This window comes from Apteryx rowi, unplaced genomic scaffold, assembly GCF_003343035.1.
Source record: "Apteryx rowi isolate R43461 unplaced genomic scaffold, aptRow1 scaffold_94, whole genome shotgun sequence".
Taxonomy (NCBI): Eukaryota; Metazoa; Chordata; class Aves; order Apterygiformes; family Apterygidae; genus Apteryx; species Apteryx rowi.
In genome coordinates this window covers 1,387,507-1,397,047 of record NW_020451249.1, presented here as the reverse complement: position 1 = coordinate 1,397,047, position 9,541 = coordinate 1,387,507, and the positions used below count along the sequence as shown (strand labels likewise).

The 9,541-nt window shown below is 47.9% G+C and overlaps 1 non-coding gene across 1 annotated transcript; it reads left to right on the top strand.

Annotated features, from left to right (window-relative positions):
• Window positions 1-8,692: 8,692 nt before the first annotated feature.
• Window positions 8,693-8,765, top strand: TRNAM-CAU. The gene has a single exon. It is a non-coding gene; the product is annotated as a tRNA-Met (tRNA).
• The last annotated feature ends 776 nt before the right edge of the window (window positions 8,766-9,541 follow it).

The window sequence follows — 9,541 nt, the reverse complement described above, 5'->3', positions numbered from 1 at the left end:
GCGGCGCGGGGCGGGGCGGGCGCGCCGCGGCCCCGCCGACATCTTGAGTGTGGCGGGGCGGCGCTGCCGCCTCCCCCGACGCCCACCCCAGTCACACGCGGGTCGTGGCCGCCATGAGCCGGGCGGCAACGGCAGCGCGGCGCGGCGTCCCCGGTGCGCCGCTCCCTGTCTGCTTCCCGCCGTGACACACTGGCCATGGCCGCCGCAGAGTGCCGAGCGACACACGGCCATGATCTCCTCAGAGCTGCTGTGCCATGGCAGCGGGGCCCGGCCGCCTCGGAGCGCCCCGCCAGTGTCTCCCCAGCGACACGGGGGCCACGGTCTCCTCAGAGCGCCCCGCCAGTGTCCCCCAGTGACACGGGGGTCATGGTCTCCTCAGAGCACCTTGCCAGTGTCCCCCCAGCGACACGGGGGTCATGGTCTCCTCAGAGCGCCCCGCCAGTGTCTCCCCAGCGACACGGGGGCCACGGTCTCCTCAGAGCACCTTGCCAGTGTCCCCCCAGCGACACGGGGGCCATGGTCTCCTCAGAGCACCTTGCCAGTGTCCCCCAGTGACACGGGGGCCACGGTCTCCTCAGAGCACCTTGCCAGTGTCTCCCCAGCGACACAGGGGCCATGGTCTCCTCAGAGCTCCCTGCCAGCGTCCCCCAGCGACACGGGGGCCATGGTCTCCTCAGAGCGCCCCGCCAGCGTCCCCCTAGCGACGCGGAGGCCATGGTCTCCTCAGAGCTCCCCGCCAGCGTCCCCCAGCGACACGGCAGCCATGGTCTTCTCAGAGTGCCCTGCCATTGCTCAACAACAGCATCCACTACTCTCCCCTTGTCCACCAAGGCAGCCATCTCATCATAGAAGGCTATCAGGTCGGTCAGACGTGATTTCCCCTTTGTAAAACCATGCTGACTATTTCCAATCACCTTCTTGTCCTTCACATGTTTGGAAATGACCTCCAGGAAGATTTGCTCCATCACCTTCCCTGGGATCAAGGTRAGACTCACTGGCATGTAGTTCCCTGGATCCTCCTTCTTGCCCTTTTTGAAAATAGGAGTGACAGCTGCTGACATTTGCTTTCTCCTAGTGCTCACAAACCTCCTCTGATTGTCATGACTGCTCGGAAATAATTGTGAGTGGCCTCGCAGTGACATTGGCCGGCTCCCTCAGCCCTCGTGGGTGCCTCCTGTCAGGTCCCAGGGACTTGTGTCTGTCCAGTCTGTTTAAATCCTCCCTAATCTGATCTTCCTCTACCAAGGGTAAGTCCTCCCCGCTCCAGACTTTCCCASTCATCTCAGCGGCCTGGGATTTGACTGGCAAGTCTTACCAGTAAAAAACAAGGTGAAGAACACATTAAGTACCCCAGCTTTTTCCATGTCTCTTGTCACCAGGTCCTCTTCCTCCATCTGCAACCCAAAACATGTTCTCTTGAGCCATTGGGCCTCAATGGGGAGGTGCAAGTTCCATGATTTATTTACCTTCAATATGCCCTCAGCACACACAAACATGAGGATGAGGAACCTGTTGCAAAGTTTACATTCGATGAATAAAATTTTAGAGCCAGACAGGTGATCTAAAATTCACTTCACTTTAAAGCCCGCCACCTAATCACATGGAATTTGTCAAGAGTTGATTAGATTGCAAACAATTTTAGTTGCCAGCCAAGTTTACTTGTATTCATACAGCAGATATTGTCACTCAATTAAAAATGTCCAACTGTTTCTTCCTTTAGCAGCTTTCTGACACAAGCTGTTGACTTTAGACAGACAAATGCACCTGCCTTCCTTTCCTCTTTTCTCATGTATGTTCTAGGCAGTAGGTTTTGAAATATAGGAAGGCTTTTGCAGCAGTGGTACTATACAATCCAACTATACAATTCAGCTTCCGCTGCTGCTGCTGAAGATACAGAGAGTTGCAAGTGGCAGTGTTCTTAGCAAAATGAGAATACAGGGAGGAGATCTGAATTCTAACCAGTTTTGGGATGGAACAGTACATTAAAGTTACAGTGATGCCATGTTCACACTATGGAATGAGGGTTCATTACATAATTTTATGATTCAGGGTCAAACATTTCCGGTAGCCATRTAATTATAGGATGAGGTCATTAAAGATGTGACTAACCAGGGGAAAAAACAGCCCTGAGATCTATGAATGCTCTATCCATYACATCAATGTCCAGAGACAGCAGGTGAGACATAATAGACTATCACAGGAGGTCTGATGCATTTGAAACTTAAATTAATTAAATGTTTTATTATTTTCTATACTTTTATGCTTGATTTCTCTGCCCACTAACTGAAGAAGGAGGCCTCTATTAAAGAGACAGCTTTCAACAGCAGCTCATGGCGGACACCAGTTAGTTCCAGTGCTAGTATCTAGTAGCTGATTTTCAGACATTCTGGTCACCCCAACCTTCTGTTTCAACAGAATTTAATTCTTTCTTATTTCAATTACTGCCTTTTCAAAAGCATTCTCTGACCTGAGGAGATCCCACCACGCTCTCAGAATTTTTATACCTGAGGGATTGCCATACTCTCTGTGACTGCAGACAGGAGGACAAGCACTGATGAAACCACTTAGCGTTGTTGTCAGCATGTGCAGGTGAGTCCCAATGGTCGGCCTAACAATACCGAGCACTATGTGTCATGCGGTTTTCATCCATGCTACCAACTGTTAGCAGAGCTGCAGCTCAGACTGAAAGCATCCATATGGTGCTTAGGAAGAGCCACAATCAGAGTATCCGCTGACAGGCTGGGCTATCACATGTTCAGCTCATGAATAATCTGCAGAGACTGTGAGAAGGAAAACGTAGATCCTCACTGAGACTCACTTGACCTTTCCCTCTTCATCTTAGCTTTAGCCTATGCCTACGTGTCGACAGCACAGACAGTCAGCAAGTCTGGATTTGAGAAAGGTGTTAGGCACAGTTGGAATGACAGCATGGACATAGCCTTTGGGACCAGCTCTGCCCAAACACAGTTCCACGTTGCTAGTGAGAAAATACTGCTTTTGAAATGCAGTTGCTTCAAATTTGGTGCTTGCACTTGAACAGAGCCCTTTAAAAAACAAACTCATCAAGCATTTTTACTATAAAGGTCTTAAAACACTTTAGAAAGCATTCAGTCTGAAGAAGAGATGACGTAACTGAAAGGAGACATTATGTAGTCTTCAAATATGCAGAAGGTTGCTGCAAAGCAGGAGGGAATTAGCTCTTCTCTGCATGCACTGAGTCTAGGACAAGAAATAACGAGCTTACATCTTGGAAGAGGAAATACAGGTTAGAGGTTGGGTTAATGGTAAGAATATCTGAGCACTGAAACAAATTGTCTAGGAAAGCAGTGGAATATTCACCACTGGACATTTTAAAAAATAAATTAGTCAAACATCTGTTTTGAACAGTTTAGGGAGAATTGATCTTATCCTGGGAAGGAGGATGGAGTAAATAATCTCTTGCAATACCTCTCAGGCTTATTTTCTCATAAAGCAAAAGAAGGGATTTGCGCAAAGTTACAAAGCAGGTCAAAGCCTGAGCTAGGACTGGATTTCAGCTCTGATCCTTATGTCTGCGCCCTAGCCAGCAGGCTATACTAATTCTTATGTCTGAAGAAAAAAGCCAGGCTTTGCCAACTCTTACGTCCTCCAGAAGGTACTTTTGTTAAAAAGCCAGTGTGAATGGTGACTCTCTCTTCAACCCCCAGCTGGTATTTATGGGCATTTTCCTGGGGAAAAACTCCCATTTACCCCTAACCCCAGAAAGAAATGAGTTTTCACATTAGCTGCCTCACAACAAAGTGAATATACATCACAATCAAAATTACAAGACATCCTCCCATTTCTCTGGTAAAAATTACTGAAAAGGCTTTGTACAGTGTATAGGCCAAGCTGTCCCTCTGCAATGCTACACTCTTTCTGGAAAGCAGCACTTTAGTGTCCAGGGCTGTTAGCTCAGCAGCTGTCACCAGTATTAAATTCACTACATGGAGAGAAAAAAAAAACATAAAATTAAAGTGAAGGATACTGTACTGAGAGTAACTTGCATTCTCACCTGAATCAGAATACCTTCCTTCAATTATTTTCTCATTGTTTTTATCGATCTAGCTCAGCTAAAGATCAGTGTGGGCTTTGATTTTTTGAATACAGTGTACAATCATTACCCACCTATCATAAGAGTTTTTTCGGGCAGAATAGGATTGTAGTGAATTCTTGCAATTATTCAAAATAACTGTGTTAAGAGGTTTTAATYTTAAAATTGTCTTAAGACTATCCTATGAAGAAAATCCTAAACTTCAAATTTCTTTGTGGAAGTCACGTTTTGCTGTAGGAGAACTTTACCAAGAAATTATGAGAAAGACAAAATATCTTTATTTTTGTGGGGATATAAAAGCATAATTTGAGAAAAGTGAAACTAATGAAGCCACTTTGCAGAACGTTTCCCCTGAGCAGGTTTTCTCGGAGGTCTAACAACAGATGAGCCTATCTGTTAGCAGGAATACTCAAAGTTTCTCTCTCCTCTATGTGGCCACCTATTTCACAAGACTTGTTGGAATTGAACACCTTTGAGATCATTGGTCAAATGCTTTTTTGAAGGGTAAATCCAAACACGCACACATTGTGATCATAGAAACATCATTTTCTTACAACACTGGGCTAAAAAACTTCCTGTGCTCCCCTAAAAGAAGTATTGCACAAGACATCATTGCTACCTACCATAACCCTGACTTCAGTTGCTGCTGCTACTGCTGTTCCAGCAAACATTTCTTGGCTTCAGTATCAATTTTTAAATGGAAGTTGTTGGTTTCACAAGGAAACACAGTAAATCAGTTGGTGTAAGCAGCAATAATTTATGTTTACGTACCACCTTTCACTCAAAAGTATCCATAATCTCTTGGCAAGCAGTAACCGCAGTGTGAATGGAAGAGGCGTAGCAGGGGAATGGTGGAATAATATAGCATGCAACAAAACCTTCCACTGATTTTTAATAGTCCTAGAATTAAAGGATCTCTAAACATTTTGAAATGTTAGCTGAGTATTACGTAGCCTGCAGCTTCAGTAAACAGCCTCTTTATTTACGTAGTGAGAAACTGAGGCACACAGAGGTTCAGTGAGCTGCCTGCGATTGCACAACCATTGCTCAGCAGCCGACCCAGTAATAACATCTCGAACACCTGACTGCCTGTCCCGTGATCCGGCCAGGCCCCGATAATGCTTCTGAGAACTGAGCTGCCAGAGGTGCCGGGCACAATGAAATTGCTCAGGCTGGACCATGGCCAAGGCAGAAAGAACAACAACTGCTTCTTGTGAAAGTGCCATAAAGTCTTCGGCGACCCCAAGCAGTCATGGCCACGGCTGATCATTAGATTGGCTAATACCTCATTACAAGGACGGTACATTGAAGAAAGACCATATCCTCTTTTCTAAAGAGAAGACACTGAGTTCAGCTCTAAAGCAGAAGGATGCAAAACACTTCCTGAGTCATCATCAGCATTTTCTGCAGTGCTCTGGATCTTCCTTGAAGAGCCCCATCTGTCCACTGATCAGTTTATCCTGCAAAATCTGATGAGATCAGAGCCCAGACAGAAAGGAAGAAGGTGGGAAATACTAAAATCAGCTGTTTCCCAGCTTACAATTGCAGCTAAAGTACATCTGGGATGAAAATATGTACATCACAAAACCAAAACAAAATTCTTTGGTCTTTCCACTAAAATATTTCCACTTCTAAGAGGTCTGCCGCAAGGATGCTTATTGCAAAGCAGAAATCCCACTGCAGGCTCATGCCAAGAAAACATGCTGCAAATACTCTGTGGGGAAAACAGGGCTTGCAAAGAGGGTTTGTTCATCTGTCTCGGCCTGTCTTGCCATACTTTTCTCTCCGTCTTACCAAGTGGAAAATAAAAAATTCTCTCCTAGCTCTTCAGGTTATAATTGGCTGGATATGCCATCAACTGGCACATCCCTGCTCAGAAGCTGGGAAGGCATAAACACTTCCAGGATTAGAGAAAATGAGGACACTAAATTTGGGACCAATCCAAAGCCCTTTACAGTGAGTGTAAGGACTTTAATTGACTATAGCAAGAGCTACATCAGCTCCTTAATTGCTGGAGAGAAATGGAACAATGAGTTTCCCCTTTCAGTACATCCTTTTTTCAAGAGTCCTATGGTAAGAGCTGCAGGCTGCCTGCCTGAAACAGCAGTACTGGAGAGCTGAGGGCTATTAGTCTGGTAATGTTTACAAAGAAGGGTGTTCAGACATTTGGTAGTGCCACAGAGGACATGAGATGACAATAGTGCACTTTCACTGTTTTCCCTGTTGTCACAGATAAGGCTGGTAGATTTGGATAATGGATACAGTAACATAGAAGAAAAAGTATCAGTTTTATGACAGGCTGGTAAATGATGAAGTTTAGAAGTTATATTCAATCGTAAAACACTGCATTCTGTATTAACCCTCCATCTTCTGGGTCCCGAGGACCTTCACTGTGCCCAGCCTCCAAGCTCTCTGCTTGTAGCTGTTGTGTGATGCTCCGCAAGAATATCACTGGAAACTTTTTTTGTCCGGTTCAGAGTCGAGGTGGTGACAATGACTGTTCCTTCTCTCTGGTGTGATGAGACACTAGGATCAGCCTTCCTGACTCCGCTCCTCAGGAAGGGGAAATGCATTCACTCTTAGCATCAAGAGCACTTTGTATTCGCATAGCGTATCGCCAGGGAGCCTGGCTGGCCAGCTCCAGCCCTGCAGGGCTTGTCGCATTGCCTCTGACTTGGCTGGGCTTCTCTCCCTGCCCRATAACATCAGTCATCCTGGAGATGGGCACTGCCTTTCAGCCAGCCAGTCATTTCCCCTTCCWCCTTCTGATCTGGAGGAAATGGGCACGGGGCGATGGAGACCTGCAGGAACTGGCATGGATTTATGATGGGCCGTCCTGCCTTCTGCTGACTTGGCCTGGAAAGGGGGTCAGTGGACCAGAGGGGAAAGTCAGATGGCCCAGGAACTGCAGGAYGGAGGAGGCTCTGTGGTTCAGCACCCTCAGGCCAAGGATATGGGATAAGGTTATACGGGCCAGGTAGGTGAGGGAAAGGGAGAGAGGGTTGAAGACACAGCAGGAATTCAGGGGAAAAGGAGAAAGAAAAGTCCAAGTAAAACCAGAAGAACCAAAGAAGGGAAAAGCAGTGAGGAAATACATATGTGCTAGAGACTGAGTTTCTGCTTGAGGCAATGTCACCAAGGACATCTTTTGTTTCACTCACACGTAAATCCTTGCCATCAGTACTTCCGCTGTCCTTTCCATGAATCCATCAGCTCCAAAACAAACAAACATGACAAGGCCTTCTAGATCTGTGCCAGAAAGTTTGTCTTTGAGTAGCTGGCTGAATGTAATATAACACATGGGAAAATTCATGTGATTCAATACAGGTGGAAAACAGCCACAGACGTATTTCCAAACAGTCGATGTTTGTTTTAGGTGACTCATTGCCCACGTGCCTTGTTTCAGATGCTTGGAGCAGCTTTTCTTAATTTAATCAAAATTGTGGGCACTAAACTCGTCCGCCACTGAAGCCCAAAAAGATTAGCCATGCTATTAAAAATGACAGCCTCATTTTGCACGTGGGTTGCGTTAGATGAGGAATGCGCTGGGTTAGACTGCTAGAAGCTGTGCATTTACTCATGCTGTGGTTATAGCAGTTTTGTTGATACCACAGCTTTGTAGCCTGGATGATCCATCCATGATCACCAACCATGTAGCTATCCATGATCTGACAGTCTCGAATGCACAATCAGCCAGATCCTTGGAAATCAGTCCCGGTGACAATGAGAGCTGCCTGCTGGACCCTCAGCAAAATCCTCAGGATGCCCAGGACAGTCCAAACATCTCTCCTTGTCTGTTGTGAGGGACTGATGTCTGAAGGCTTTTTCCTCCTTCCTTTTCTGCCAGTTGTTCATTGTGCAGGCAAACAGTCTCTCCACAGTGATTCTTGTGGGCAAGGTTTGGGGACTTTCTGCATCAATTAAATGTCTGCTTTCATGTCTTCTTCCAAATTATGTATTTGTAGCCTGATTGTCATGGTGACTGCTGCCTTGAGACCCTAGCTGAGGGCGAGTCCTGACAATTACAATTCAGGGCAGCACTTCTGCTGGCATCGCAGGGCACCTCTTATGACGAGCACTTCCAGAAACGCACAGAGTTCGTTTCATTGCAGAAATCACAGTTGAACAGTGACTCCTCAAAGCACAGAGGCAAACAAGGTTTGCTTTAATTTTTTGTAATTATGTGGAAACAATTTCATTTCCTTGCAAACATGTTGTCAATGCTGCCCTCACAGTGTTTCTGGCCAGCAGAGCTGGATGCAAATGTCAGGAACCCCAAAGGACTCTTTCAGGAATGCAGCTCTCTCCCAGAACAGCATGGGAAAAGGAGCCATTTGCAAAAAAAACAAGGTCTCTCTCGCAGCAAAGCATGGGAGAAAAAGGAGCCATTTGCAAAAAAAAAGGTCCCTCTTGCAGCAAAGCATGGGAAAAGGAGGCATTTGCAAAAAGCAAGGTCTCTCTCGCAGCGCTCCAAAGGTGGCTGTAGCGGTGGGTGCGAGCCCTGGGTATGTGCTCGGGGAAGCCGGGGGGACCCAGAAGCTCCCGCAGGCAGGAGCTCTGCCGAAACGGCCCGGCGGCGCCGGGGACAAGGACACTGCGCGCAAAAAACCGTATCGAGGAGCCTCGTTAGCGCAGTAGGTAGCGCGTCAGTCTCATAATCTGAAGGTCGTGAGTTCGATCCTCACACGGGGCAGCCGTGGTTTCCTCATTTTTYACCTCCCCACTTCCGCGCACGTGGCGAGGGAAGAGCACGCAGGGTTTCGCAGAAGCAACTCTTTTTTTTTCTTTCTTTTTTTTTTTTGTGCATTTCAGCAGGAAGGGCGGCAAGACTAGGTCCAGGAGGACGGTGGTCCTAAATGACCACGGCAGCGATGCTGAATGGCTGCAGTGCACGTCGTGACCAGCTTTTCCAAAAGCCAGGTAGAATGATCAGGCTGCGGAAACAGGAAGCGCAGCTCAGCGTCGGTGCCCAGAGAGACAGGGATACCTCACCCAGAAAGGCCTCTCCACGCGTTTGTTTACCAGCGGGGGCACTTGCAGGACTAAGAGGCGCGAAGCACAGAGCTTCCCATTGCCCAGCTCCGGGGCAGAGAGCGGCAGGAGCAGCACGTGCTACCTAGGATGGAGGGCACGGGCCAGGTCGGGGGAGACGGGCAGGGTGTCAGCTACCCCACCGCGCCGCTTTCAGGAGCGAGCGAGGGTCTTCGTGCTCTCGGTGCTGGGAGGAGAAGGGTCCTTTTGCTGTTGAATCGCACCGATACTGCACCGTGCTGGGAGCTTCTCCCCCGGGAACTGCATCCTGCCTGGAGGCATTTCCCAGCGGGAGGCAGCTCTAGAAGGCTGCAGACTTGGCTAGTCCGCGCCCAGGTGCCGTCGCCAGCCCACCGAAACCGGCGTCTCCCCTTCCCCCTGCCCGCAGGGCGACTTCGGCCTGCCCCGTAGGCTGCGAGCGGACGCAGAGCGCCAGCG